The sequence below is a fragment of the Triticum dicoccoides genome, chromosome 2A (genome assembly GCF_002162155.2).
Source record: "Triticum dicoccoides isolate Atlit2015 ecotype Zavitan chromosome 2A, WEW_v2.0, whole genome shotgun sequence".
NCBI lineage: Eukaryota > Viridiplantae > Streptophyta > Magnoliopsida > Poales > Poaceae > Triticum > Triticum dicoccoides.
The window spans coordinates 266,434,592-266,446,762 of NC_041382.1; positions in this window are offsets into that span (position 1 = coordinate 266,434,592).

The window sequence follows — 12,171 nt, forward strand, 5'->3', positions numbered from 1 at the left end:
GAAGTGTTGTAGAGGTCTCACCCTCGGCACTCGATAATAACCCAGTAGTGTCGAGCAACTAAGGGGAAAGTGATGTGCGGTGTTGGGGCCTGGTCTTCGATCCCGTTGATCGGGTCTTCTGATTATCCAGCGGGGCAGTCGGGACAAGGCGGGGGTCACTGATGGATCACTAACCAACCTATACTAAGCAGTTTAGGATAAGCAGGTAAGGTACAACAGTAGGTACAAAAGCAGGCTATGCATCAGAATAGGTGCAAACAATAACAGTAGCAAAATCTAATGCAAGCATGAGAGAATGGAATGGGCGATATCGGGATGATCAAAGGGGGGGCTTGCCTGGTTGATCTGGCAAGGAGGGGTCGTTGTCGACGACGTAGTCGGTCACCGGGGCATCAGCGGCCTCGGGGTCTACCGGAGAGAAGAGGGGGAAGAAACAGTAAATACATAGCAAACAGAGGTAACACTAAGCATGACATGACGATACGTAGCGCTAAGCGTGCTCTAACGCGGTCCTAGACGTTATAGGTGAAGGGGGAAATCAACCGGGAAGGTGTTCCCGGTTCCGGACCTGTGTCAGACAGATGACCGGAGGGGGAAAGTTCCATGTTCAGCATGCTAGGGGCATGTGACAGATGAACGGACCGCATATTCGGATTCGTTGGATTTTTCTGAGCAACTTTCATATAGAAAACATTTTCATCCGAGCTACGGTTTATTTTCTATGAATTTTTAAAGATTAAACCATTTTCTGGATTTATTTAAATTAACAGAAAGGATAAAAATGACGTCAGCATGACGTAAGCATAACGTCAGCGGTCGGCTGACCAGTTGACCAGTCAACTGGGGCCCACCAGTCAGTGACTGGAGCTGCCCAGTCAGCAAAGTTGACTGAGTCAACTTAGTCAACAGGGGCCCGCGGGGCCCAGCGTCAGTGACTCAGGTGATGGGGCCCATGCATCCATGTTGGTGGCTGCGCCGGGGAGGGCTCCGGCGACCAAGGCGACGGCGGCGCCTCGCCGGAGTTGGCCGGAGCCGCGCTACAGGGGGCCTCCGGACCTACGGCTTGGACCTAAGGGCGCGGCCCGGCACCGCGCACACGATGGTGACGATGACTGGCGTCGGGGACGACCGGAGCATTGCCGGCGACGGAAAAGGCGGCGACGACCTTCGGGCGTGTGATGGCGAAGGCGAAGCAGCGTGCTACGGAATGAAAGGAAGGGCTGGGGAGGATCCCCGTGGTGCGGCGAGTCCAACGGGCTTGAGCCCGTGACCAAAAGGTCACCGGAGTCTCGCCGGCGACGAGCTCCGCGGTGCTGCGTGCGGGCGCACGTGGGGAAGCAGCTAGGGGGCGCGCCAAGTAGGCAAGGAGAGGGAGAAGGTAGGAGAGCTCACCGAGCGGCACGCCGATGGCCCTTGGTAGTTTAGGAGCGCACGGGAAGCCGGAATTCGAGGGATCTCGCCGGCGACAAGGGCGGAAGGGGACGAGCTCGTGCGACGTCAGCGGTGCTTCCCAGCTCCACCTGGGGGCACCAGACGACGGAGTCGACCCCGGCGGAGCTTCACGACAAGACGGCGGAGCGAGGCGGTGGCTGTGGCCGCGGTGACGACGGAGAACGGCGGCGAGCGCGCTCGGGAGAGGCGGGCGAGCGAGACAGGGTGGGGGAAAGAGCAGGTGGATCAGGGAGGCGAGAGAGGGGAGTGGAGGTAGGTGGGGAGGAGGCCGAGGCGTCGAGGGGGGGAGGCAACCTTATCCTCCTCGTCGACATCGAGGCGGTTCGGCGGCGATGCGCGGCGCGCGCCCTCGGTCGGTTGAACAGGGGTACGGCCCAAGGGGAGGCCAGGGCTCTCCCACCCCCTCTTCTTTTCCTTTTTTTTAAACAGCTTTTGCATTTTCTTTTGTTTTTCTTTTAGCCAATAAAGACTTTGCAAAAGATTATGCCATTGGACAAAATAATCTCAAAGAATTATTAGGCACTGCAAAAAAAAGATTGTGAGGCTTTAGAAATAGTTTGCCATTTTCATATATTAAAAAGGCGTTTAATTTATTTCTTAGGCCACTGTTTGAAGTAGCTTAGGCCACTCAAACCTTTTTGCAAAAAAATGTTGGTTCACCACAAATAGTAGTTGTGGATTATTCTGCACATGATGAACATTTTTGTTTTCATGTCTGAGCATTTTGAATTTCAGACAAAATTTGAATTTGAATTCAACTGGAATTTAAAAGAGAAAGGAGACAATTATGATCAGGAACATGTTTAGCAAAAAGATTAACTTAACCCCAGGGGTTACTGTAGCATCATTACACCGGGGTGTTACAATATGCTTCCAATGGCCTTATGGAAAACATCAAAATTTTGAGGTTGAACCTGCCACTAACGGAAACAATTGATTGCCTGAGATCAACGACGAGATGAAAAAATGCTTCACCAAGAGGATAATGGAGTACTTGGATCATTGATAAGCACCAAACTAGCAACAATCCTTTGGAAAAGCTTTAGGTGAAATATGTACCAAGATAACTCCAACGAATAGATCGATTGGTTGAAAGGATCTCCTAAACAACGAGAAAACGACGGTCTTAAAATATCTCATTCCTGACAACTTTTGAATCACGAATGGAAATTGTCAAGAATGGCATAAGGCCACCTCAAAAGATAGAAGTAGAAAGAAATTCACTTCAAAATGCAAGAATAAGAATACTTGAGCTCCTTCAACTAGCATGTTTATGAACACTTTAAGAATGAATTAAATCCACAACGAACCACCATGTTGAGCTTTCATGAGAACTCCGGTAACAAAAGAATGATCAAACGAAAGGAAAGTTGAGCAGAACAAGATGAAGCCTGGCAATGACTTAAATGGAGCTTCATGATGATATAATGAGAAAACTTTGAACTTTGGAAAAGAAAGATGAACAGCTTGGAACCGAGAAATTGATATCATGAACGAACTCTGGAAGAAAATAATTGAACCGCCTCGAGGAAACAAGAATAAGACTTACTGTAGGTTTATCCTTCATCAACTTAAATTGATGACAAGCAATGGATTTGGCATACTACTTATTCTTCTTGAAAAGATTGAAGAGAGATATAGCGCAAACTTGGGGAAGTCTTCAATGAACCACGGGTAGGATTTCGAAAAGAACGAATAAATTGATATGGTAACAAAGGAAAAGGAATCTTGAACAAACCATCGTATGAATTTGAAAATGAATGAAGCGAGGGAATGAAACGCTGGAAGAATTGGAAACAAACAAAGATACTTGAAGGAATTGGATACAAGAGAACGAAGAGATCACAAACTGACCAGAGAATACTTGAACGATTCACCAGAAGAAATGGGGAATGAGGGATGTACGTTCTGAATGAAGAATTACTCTAATATGATGGCTGAAAGATCGTGGATGTCGCCTAGAGGTGGGTGAATAGGCGTTTTAAAATAATTACGGTTTAGGCTTGAACAAATGCGGAATAAAGCTAGCAGTTAATTTGTCAAGCTCAAAATCTAAAACGACTAGGCTCACCTATGTGCACCAACAACTTATGCTAAGCAAGATAAGCAACTATGTGATAGCAAGATATATGACAAAGAACAATATGGCTATCACAAAGTAAAGTGCATAAGTAAAGGGCTCGGGTAAGAGATAACCGAGGCACACGAAGACGATGATGTATCCCGAAGTTCACACCCTTGCGGATGCTAATCTTCGTTTGGAGCGGTTTGGAGGCACAATGCTCCCCAAGAAGCCACTAGGGCCACCGTAATCTCCTCACGCCCTCGCACAATGCAAGATGCCGTGATTCCACTAAGGGACCCTTGAGGGCGGTCACCGAACCCGTACAAATGGCAACCCGTGGGGGCGGTCACCGAACCCGTACACTTTGGCAACCCTTGGGGGTGGTCACCGGTACCCGTCAAATTGCTCAGGGCGATCTCCACAACCTAATTGGAGACCCCGACGCTTGCTCGGAGCTTTACACCACAATGATTGAGCTCCGAACACCACCAACCGTCTAGGGCGCCCAAGCACCCAAGAGGAACAAGCTCAAGGGTACCAAGCACCCAAGAGTAATAAGCTTCTCAACTTGTAACTTCCACGTATCACCGTGGAGAACTCAAATCGATGCACCAAATGCAATGGCAAGGGCACACGGAGTGCCCAAGTCCTTCTCTCTCAAATCCCACCGAAGCAACTAATGCTAGGGAGGAAAATGAGAGGAAGAATAAGAAAGAGAACACAAGGAACTCTAAGATCTAGATCCAAGGGGTTCCCCTCACATAGAGGAGAAAGTGATTGGTGGAAATGTGGATCTAGATTTCCTCTCTCTTTTCCCTCAAAAACTAGCAAGAAACCATGGAGGGATTGAGAGTTAGCAAGTTCGAAGAAGGTCAACAATGGGGGAAGAACACGAGCTTAAGAGATGATGTTGAATGGGGAAGAAGACCCCCTTTTATAGGAGCTCCCGAATCCAACCGTTATGTGCTCAGTCCGCGCACGAGCGGTACTACCGCTCATGGGAGTGGTACTACCGCTCGGGCGGTAGAACACGGAGAGCAGAGCGAAACAGAGTGCGAGGCAGAGCCGTATGAGCGGCACCACAGCTAGAGCCAGCGGTACTACCGTTGGCCGCAACGGCACTGCCGCTTGGGACAGTGGTACTACCGCATGTGGTGATAAGCGGTACTGCCGCTCCGGCCCGGCGGTACTACCACTGGGACCGCACACAGTGCCTACCACGAGCACAGGGAGAAGGAGCAGAGAGGAGGGAAATTGAGCAGCACTAGGGGTGGTGGTACCACGGTACTACCGCACATGAGAGGTACTACCGCTCCTACTGCCGCTGAACCCGACACAAGAAAACCACGTCTCGAGTCGAGGCGGTACCAGTGCGGAACCGGAGCCGTACTACCGCTTATGGCCATGGGCGGTACTACCGCTGTGGGACAGCGGTACTACCGCTTGTGGAGATGAGCGGTACTGCCGCTCCGGCCCAGCGGTACTACCGCTGGCGCCATCATTATGCCACTTCCACGAAAGCAAGTAAACTCCACAGAAAACCAGAACTACCATAACTTCTGCATATGAGCTCCGAATTGAGCAAACTCAAGCTTGTTGGATACAAGACGACGAGTAGCATCAAAACAGCAACATGGGAGGTATGCCAACAAAAAGAGGAGAGAAATCTCCAACCGAGAAGAACCGGCAAAAACCTCCAACATCGAAAACATCATAGAAGATGCGAGTGAACTCCGTTTTCGATGAACTCGAGCTTGTCATCAAGATGACAATAAGCTCTAAGACTCACAAAGAGAACCAAACAAGAACCAAGAAAGATGATGCAAGGATGCAATGGTTTGAGCTCTCAATGAACGATATGATCAAGCTACTCATCGAGAGCCCCCCTTGATAGTATGGCAATCGATCCTATAACCCGGTCTCCCAACTACCATCATGAGACCGGTAAAATAGAAAACCTATCAAGGGAAAACCTTTGCCTTGCACATGGTCGACTTGAGCTAGATGATGACAATCTTGACTCCCTCAAGTTGGACCACCTTTCTTGATTGTGTTGACTCGATGAAGACTAGTGGATTGCTCCCCCATACTCCACTATGGGTGAGCCACTCTTCCGCACATCTTCACAAGTCCGTTGTCACCACAAAGGACGGCAAGCTTCAAGCATTTGATCTCTTCGTGATGCTCCACTTGAACTTGCACACCGCAACCTTTCTTGATTGGGTTGACTCCATGAAGACTAGTTGATTGCTCCCCCATACTCCACTATGGGTGAGCCACTCTTTCGCACATCTTCACAAGTCCATTGTCACCACAAAGGATGGCAAGCTTCAAGCATTTGATCTCTTCGTGATGCTCCACTTGAACTTGCACACCGCAACCTAACCCCACAAAGAACCCTCACGAAGACCATGGGTTAGTACACAAAGCGTAATTGACAATGCTTACCATACCATGGGATCACTTGATCCCTCTCGGTACATCTTCTACGCTTTGTGGGTTGATCAACTTGATTCACTCTTTGACTTAGTCTTGATCAACCTCTCACAAGACCAATCTTTAGGTAATTCCTTGAATAGCACCTTGGTCGACACAAACTCTCCTTGAAACCAACACATGTACTCCAAGAAAAGCCTATGGACAAAACCTTCAAATATAACTCAAGGCAACCATTAGTCCATAGAGATTGTCATCAATTACCAAAATCAAACATGGGGGCACCGCATGTTCTTTCAATGGCCTCCGGAATCAAAAGGAAGCCACTACTGAAATGCTTCGGATGGATATGAAAAGAATTCTCACAATCAAAAACAATTATGAGGATGACATGAAGCTGGAACCATGATACTTCAAGAGGGCGGACAAGATTTGGAGGAAAACTCTTCTTCGGTCTTCAACACTAAAAGTTACACCATCAAATTGTTGAGACACTCCGGAAGAATGAAAAGAGGAAAGGTTGAGCCAAACATGAAAAAATTTGAAAGTGATCTTGGCGAAGGCATCTAATTGATGAAAATTCATTCTTATGTCAAACTTTGAAAGAATTTGAGAATAACTCCGGAAAATTAGAAGAGTCGGGTAAGACCCTGGGAAATGACCTATGGGTTAGGGCCCACTCAAAAGAAAACACCGTTGAAGTGCTTTTTAAAAAAGAGATTGCACCAGTTAAATTAGATGGCTTGAATGGGAAAAGAAACTCGAAATGACTTCAATAGATTAGGAATGGAAACGTGAATCTTCTGAGATATCTTTTACACTTCGGAGAAGAGTAGAGAGGTGCATAAATCAGAGAGACTCGGATAAGAAATTCCAACATGGATATCATGTGAATTGAAGAAGGTGAAATAATGAATACCGAAAACTTGAATTTAGTCCACCAGAGAATAAAAAAGAACAAAGAATGATAAACTTGTAGCTCCTGAGCATCTTCAAGAGAATCACCGGGTAAGAACATTGATTGAAAAGAATGCAGAGACTCCACATGAGTAAAATGGATACTTGATTAAGGAATCTGAATCCTTGAAGAAAAATGGTGGGATGGTGGGAAAACAAATGCAACTTGGGATGGATGGAGCTAGCAAATCCTCAGGCTTCTCAATGGTGCCCATATGGAATAACTAGAAAATAAGTGCACAGGTTGAAAAGGATTGACATGACAGTCTCGATGATTAAGAAGGATTAGCACTCCCATAGAAATATGAGAACACTGCTTAGAAAATGTATGGAATCAACACTTGACATCGAAGCAATTCGAATACCACAAACAAAACAAAACAAAGGATTTGGCTTTGGAAATAAGCCGGAACAAATACATAACCCTTCATGCATTTGTTGGAAGGATAAACCTAGGTAACTAGTTGAATTCCCACCTAAGAACTCCCGAAACTTTCTGTTTATGCAATCTGGTGTTGGGGATACAGAGAGGCACAAATATCTCACACAACTAACAAATCCTACACTCCAACTATATCCATCCGTCAACACATAACCAAGTAAACCTCAGAAATTGTGTACCTCAGACCTTCGAAAACATCTGACACACTAGCTGTGGCAATACATCTGATCGCTCTCCCCAGTACTAGGTGGTGCCAAACTACTCTCACCACAAAGAGTATAGAAGTGTGGCGGCTTTAGGTAAGGCAGGGGATCGATGGCTACGCGGGGAACGAGGGGAGGAGGCCAAGATGAGAAGATCCAGGCGCATGACCACGTTCTCTAGCAACGTTGAGGTCGTCGGATCTAGGGGCGCCGACGTGGACCCGGGCACGGGACGATGGGAATGGACGGATCTGGCGAGCCAGGGCATCCATAACGCGGATGGGGCTCCTCCTGTGAAAACAACGAGAGAGGGAGGTTACACGGAGAGGCAGGGGGTCAATGAGAAGAACTAGGGGAAGAAGGGAAGAGGAGCGACGGGACCTAGGCTTCGGTCGTCGACGGTGGCAAGGCTCACCGGAGCAGATGAGAGTGGCAGGGTCGAGCGACTACTGCGGGGACAATGAAGAGAATCTCCTCTTCTCATGGAGCTCCTGGGCGAGGGGGCTGGGGGACGAGGCTTGGTGCGGGTGATGCTGTCGGCAGCGGAGCTGACGAGGCAGTGATGGGAGGTGGTTGAGCCCATGGTCGCCGGTGTTACACGAAGATGGAGGAGCTCCAAATCGATAGGAAGACAGGGCATAGAGGACCTCGGGCGTGAGCGTTGCAGCTGCTATCTTCTCGGGTTCGAGAGGAATGAGGAGAGCCTCGGGTGAGGTGGAGTTGGATCGAGGGAGGACCTTTCTGGTTGGGTGAGAAGGGGACCTGGGAGGATCCTGAGGTGGATTGACGCCGGGTGGTGGCGTTGCTGATGGAATGGATGGGACATGAGGCCTAAAAAGTAGGGTTATCTGCTATATGTAGCTAGTTGATTTGGGTAGGGCTATTCGGTCCCTCCGATCGTTAATCGGACGGTCCGAGATAAATAGGTTACAAGAGTCCAACAAGGAACCACACATGTTTTAGGGATGTTTGAGGTTGATTCGGACCCAACAGTGACGACTGCCCGGGTCGGGTTCGGGACAACTTTCGGACGCACGCGAGGGGTCTAAGTTTGCTTGCAGAGAGGGTCAAAGGGTCTGACAACAAAAGAATAGTTGGTCTGAGAAATGTCAACAGAGGTGAGGAAGAAGCGGCAACTACGAACGACTACAAGTTTTATGAAAACATGCAAATGTAATGCACATGATGCCATGATGACATGCAACAAGCAAAATATTTAAGGGTTTTAAACATATGTGCTCCTGGTTCCTTAGCTCTACTCATTCATCCACGCGCTCTTAACTTTTGCTTAGTTTTCCCCACTCCCTTGCCTAAAACCCTCAGAACTGGTCACAACGGACGTTACCATCGGGTCAATGGCTTGACCGTTAACTCTAGCGAGCGGGGCCGTGCTGGACTGTGTCGTCGCTTGGACCTGACATGTGGAGACACATTGGGCGGTGTCGCTATTTGACCGTTGGGCCATGGTTTCGTTGGGCCGTCCCTTGCATTAAACGTCTGCATGCGCCGCCACGACAGAAGCCTGCTATGCGTGCACCCAGCAAAGCCTGCTTGCATGCGTCGAAGCGCACCGCCACGATGCGCCGACCACGCCTGCATGCACCGACCGAGCCGTCATGCGCCGATGCATCCGCCACGATGCATTGACCAAGCAGCTTTCTTGCACACCAGCCACCACGGATGGAGCGACGGTCACTGTCGCTGGTTCCTCTCTTCTAGCTAGGTGGCTACATATTTGTGGCTTGTGTAAAAAAAAGATAAGGATTCGTTGTGGCTGCATGCACTAGGTGGTTACTAACAAAGCGAGCTCTCTAAGAAAACAATCCACAAATATGCAATCCCAATATCTAGATAGGGCCAACAAGCCCATAGCACGATCACATAGTTCAAACGAGGAAGAATAGAAAGCTTAATAATAGAAGTTCATAAAAGGGCCAACAAGCCCATAGCAAATCCAACATAGTTCAATTACAGCTTAACATAACATAGAATAAAAAATAGAGGGTTTAGAACCCTAGTCGTCGCCTTCTCCACCTCACTCCTCCTCTGGGCGCCCTTCACTGCTCCTCCGGGGCATTGTCGATGGGGTACGGAAGAGTGTGCATGCGCGGCGCGGTGGGGAAGATGTTGGTGTACTCCGTGAACTTGTTGTGGGTGGTGAAAGCGATAAACTCGCAGCCACACCAAAACACCCGGCCAAGGAGGTAGAAGGCATCGAATTTGTTGGTGAACTGGGCAAGGAGAGCAACCACCACCCCGTTTTGGATGACAATCTTGACGTGAAACATCGTTGGAGATCCCCGCAGGAGGTGGTGGTAGCTGTTCACGAGGAAGAACTTGGTGAAGTTCCTTGCGGTCATCCACCTTGATATCACCCACACACGTAGTGTGCGCTCAATGTACACGCCGGTAGGGTAGAGCCTCTCCGGCAAGGTGAGTGGGAAGTGGTAGGTTGGTCTGGTGTACTGCATGGCTGAGGGATGTGCAGAAGAAGGGAAAGGGGTCGAAGAGCAAGAAGGGCATATGGCAGAGGATGGGAGATGGATGAGGGATGGCAGAGGCAGAGGGTGGCTTGAATAGCCATAGTGCTACGAGTTATTTGGTCATGGCAATAACGGGGTCAAATGTTAAGTCGCTCGTTTTCACACCCACCATGGCATCGGGAGTGTACACGCATGGGAAACCGTGGTTTAAAAAGAAGAAGAAAAAGAAGCTAATTGCTCGCATGGGAATCCATGGTCATATATATTATATGAACAAAAAGAGACAATTTTTAAATAGTTTGTTGCCATTTTGCATGATAAAAATAAATCTGGCCCTTATAAATTTGGTCATTTTGCATTTGTATTGAACAAACAGAACTAAATTTTCTACGCAATGTCAATTTTTGTGTAATTTCAAACGATGCAAAAAACCAGAGCCAACAGGTTCACAAAAAATAGAGCAAACGATGCAAAAAAAACAGAGCCAGCCAACGGCCCAACCAGAACTTGGTTTCCTTTTGGGCCCAATAACAAAGTTTCTTTTCGCGGAGTCAGTGGTGGGCGAGCAGCCAAGCACAACCAACAGGATCGCCTCTCGCGGATCGCCCCACGATCCAACGATGCGGAGCCGTCCATGTGATCCAACGGCACGGAGCCTGCACGCAGCCTGCCCACCGAATTCCTTCTAGAAGAACACATCCGAGGGTTGTTGCTTTGCGCCAGGGTATGATCGTACGGCTAGCGTTTGGAGATAGGTTTAGGCGAAACCCCGCGGGGTTCTGAGGGGTTTTGAGCTGGTCAACGGGGTTTCCAAGGCTTTGACTGAGCATAACAAATTTTTAAAAATCGAAACAATATGAAACATTTGTCGTTTGTCGTTTTATAAGACACACTAACGAGGAAAAATACTAAACTTAGTATATGGCCATTTTCATGAAAAAACCCTAGCTGGCACGATCGAGGTCAAATGAGCACCATTAATTTAAAAAAAATCAAAAAAAATATAAAACATGCGCACACGGTTGTCTTATGTGACATGTTACCAACCAAAAATCATAAACTTGGTCTATGGTAATTTTCATGAAAAAACCTTCACACATAAGAGCTATCAAGTACAATATTTCATAGAGTTCAAGGAGAGGAGGTAGGGTAACCTTCTGTTTTTGAAAAATTGAAAAAGAATCAAAAAAATCACCGAAGCTTTATTGCAAAGTGAATAAGAAGGATCTGAACTTAGTTTTCCATTTTCATATTTTAAACACATTTTTAATAGTTTTTATATTAAAGCATATTTTTTCAAAAGAAAATGTAAAAATATGAAGATTAATTCAAGAAAGTGAGATTTCAAATCTAAACTATATAGATTGAATAGGTGTTAATAAAAAACATTAGGCTCATTTAGAGTAGGTCCAAAAAAATTGATTGCAAATGGGTTGTTTACCCTAGCCTGGGAGCTTATTTTGGAGCACATTTCTCGAATTCAAATTTCATTAACCTCCTCTAAATAACCTCAAATTTTGCACACATGATCTCCTACACAAACATAGATAGTTTGCCAAGGTTTTATTTCTTTTTGCATTTTTTTGAATTTATACTGTCCTGCCGAATGTTAGTTCAGAACATCGGATACTGAAACATGCTGGTGGGAAAAAGTATGCATTTGATTTGATTAATAAACAAGAGACACATGATTAGGATAATACTCCTTTATGATCTGTGCAAACGCAACATGTCTGATTAGTGAAGCAACACTGAAAGAACATGTGTGATCATTGCAGCACCTATACTGGTGAGAAAAGGTTGCATGTCTGATCAGTGAAGCAACACTAAAACTACATGCATGATCATTGCTGTCACAACCCTAGTTAGTGCTTGCATTAGAGTGATGCATCATGTTTATTTTTTTCCTGAAACTTGAAATGGGGATGGCATAAACCCCTTGTACCACTTAACTCAACTAGGGTTTACTAAAATAATTTTCAATGAACCTGAAATGCCCTTCATAAATGTTCATCATTTTTGAATTGGTCCAGAACCTCTGACAAAAATGGTGCACAATTTTCTAGGACACTCTCGATTCTTGATTTAATTCATAAGTATTTGAATTTGGACATTTAAAAACCAATAAATATT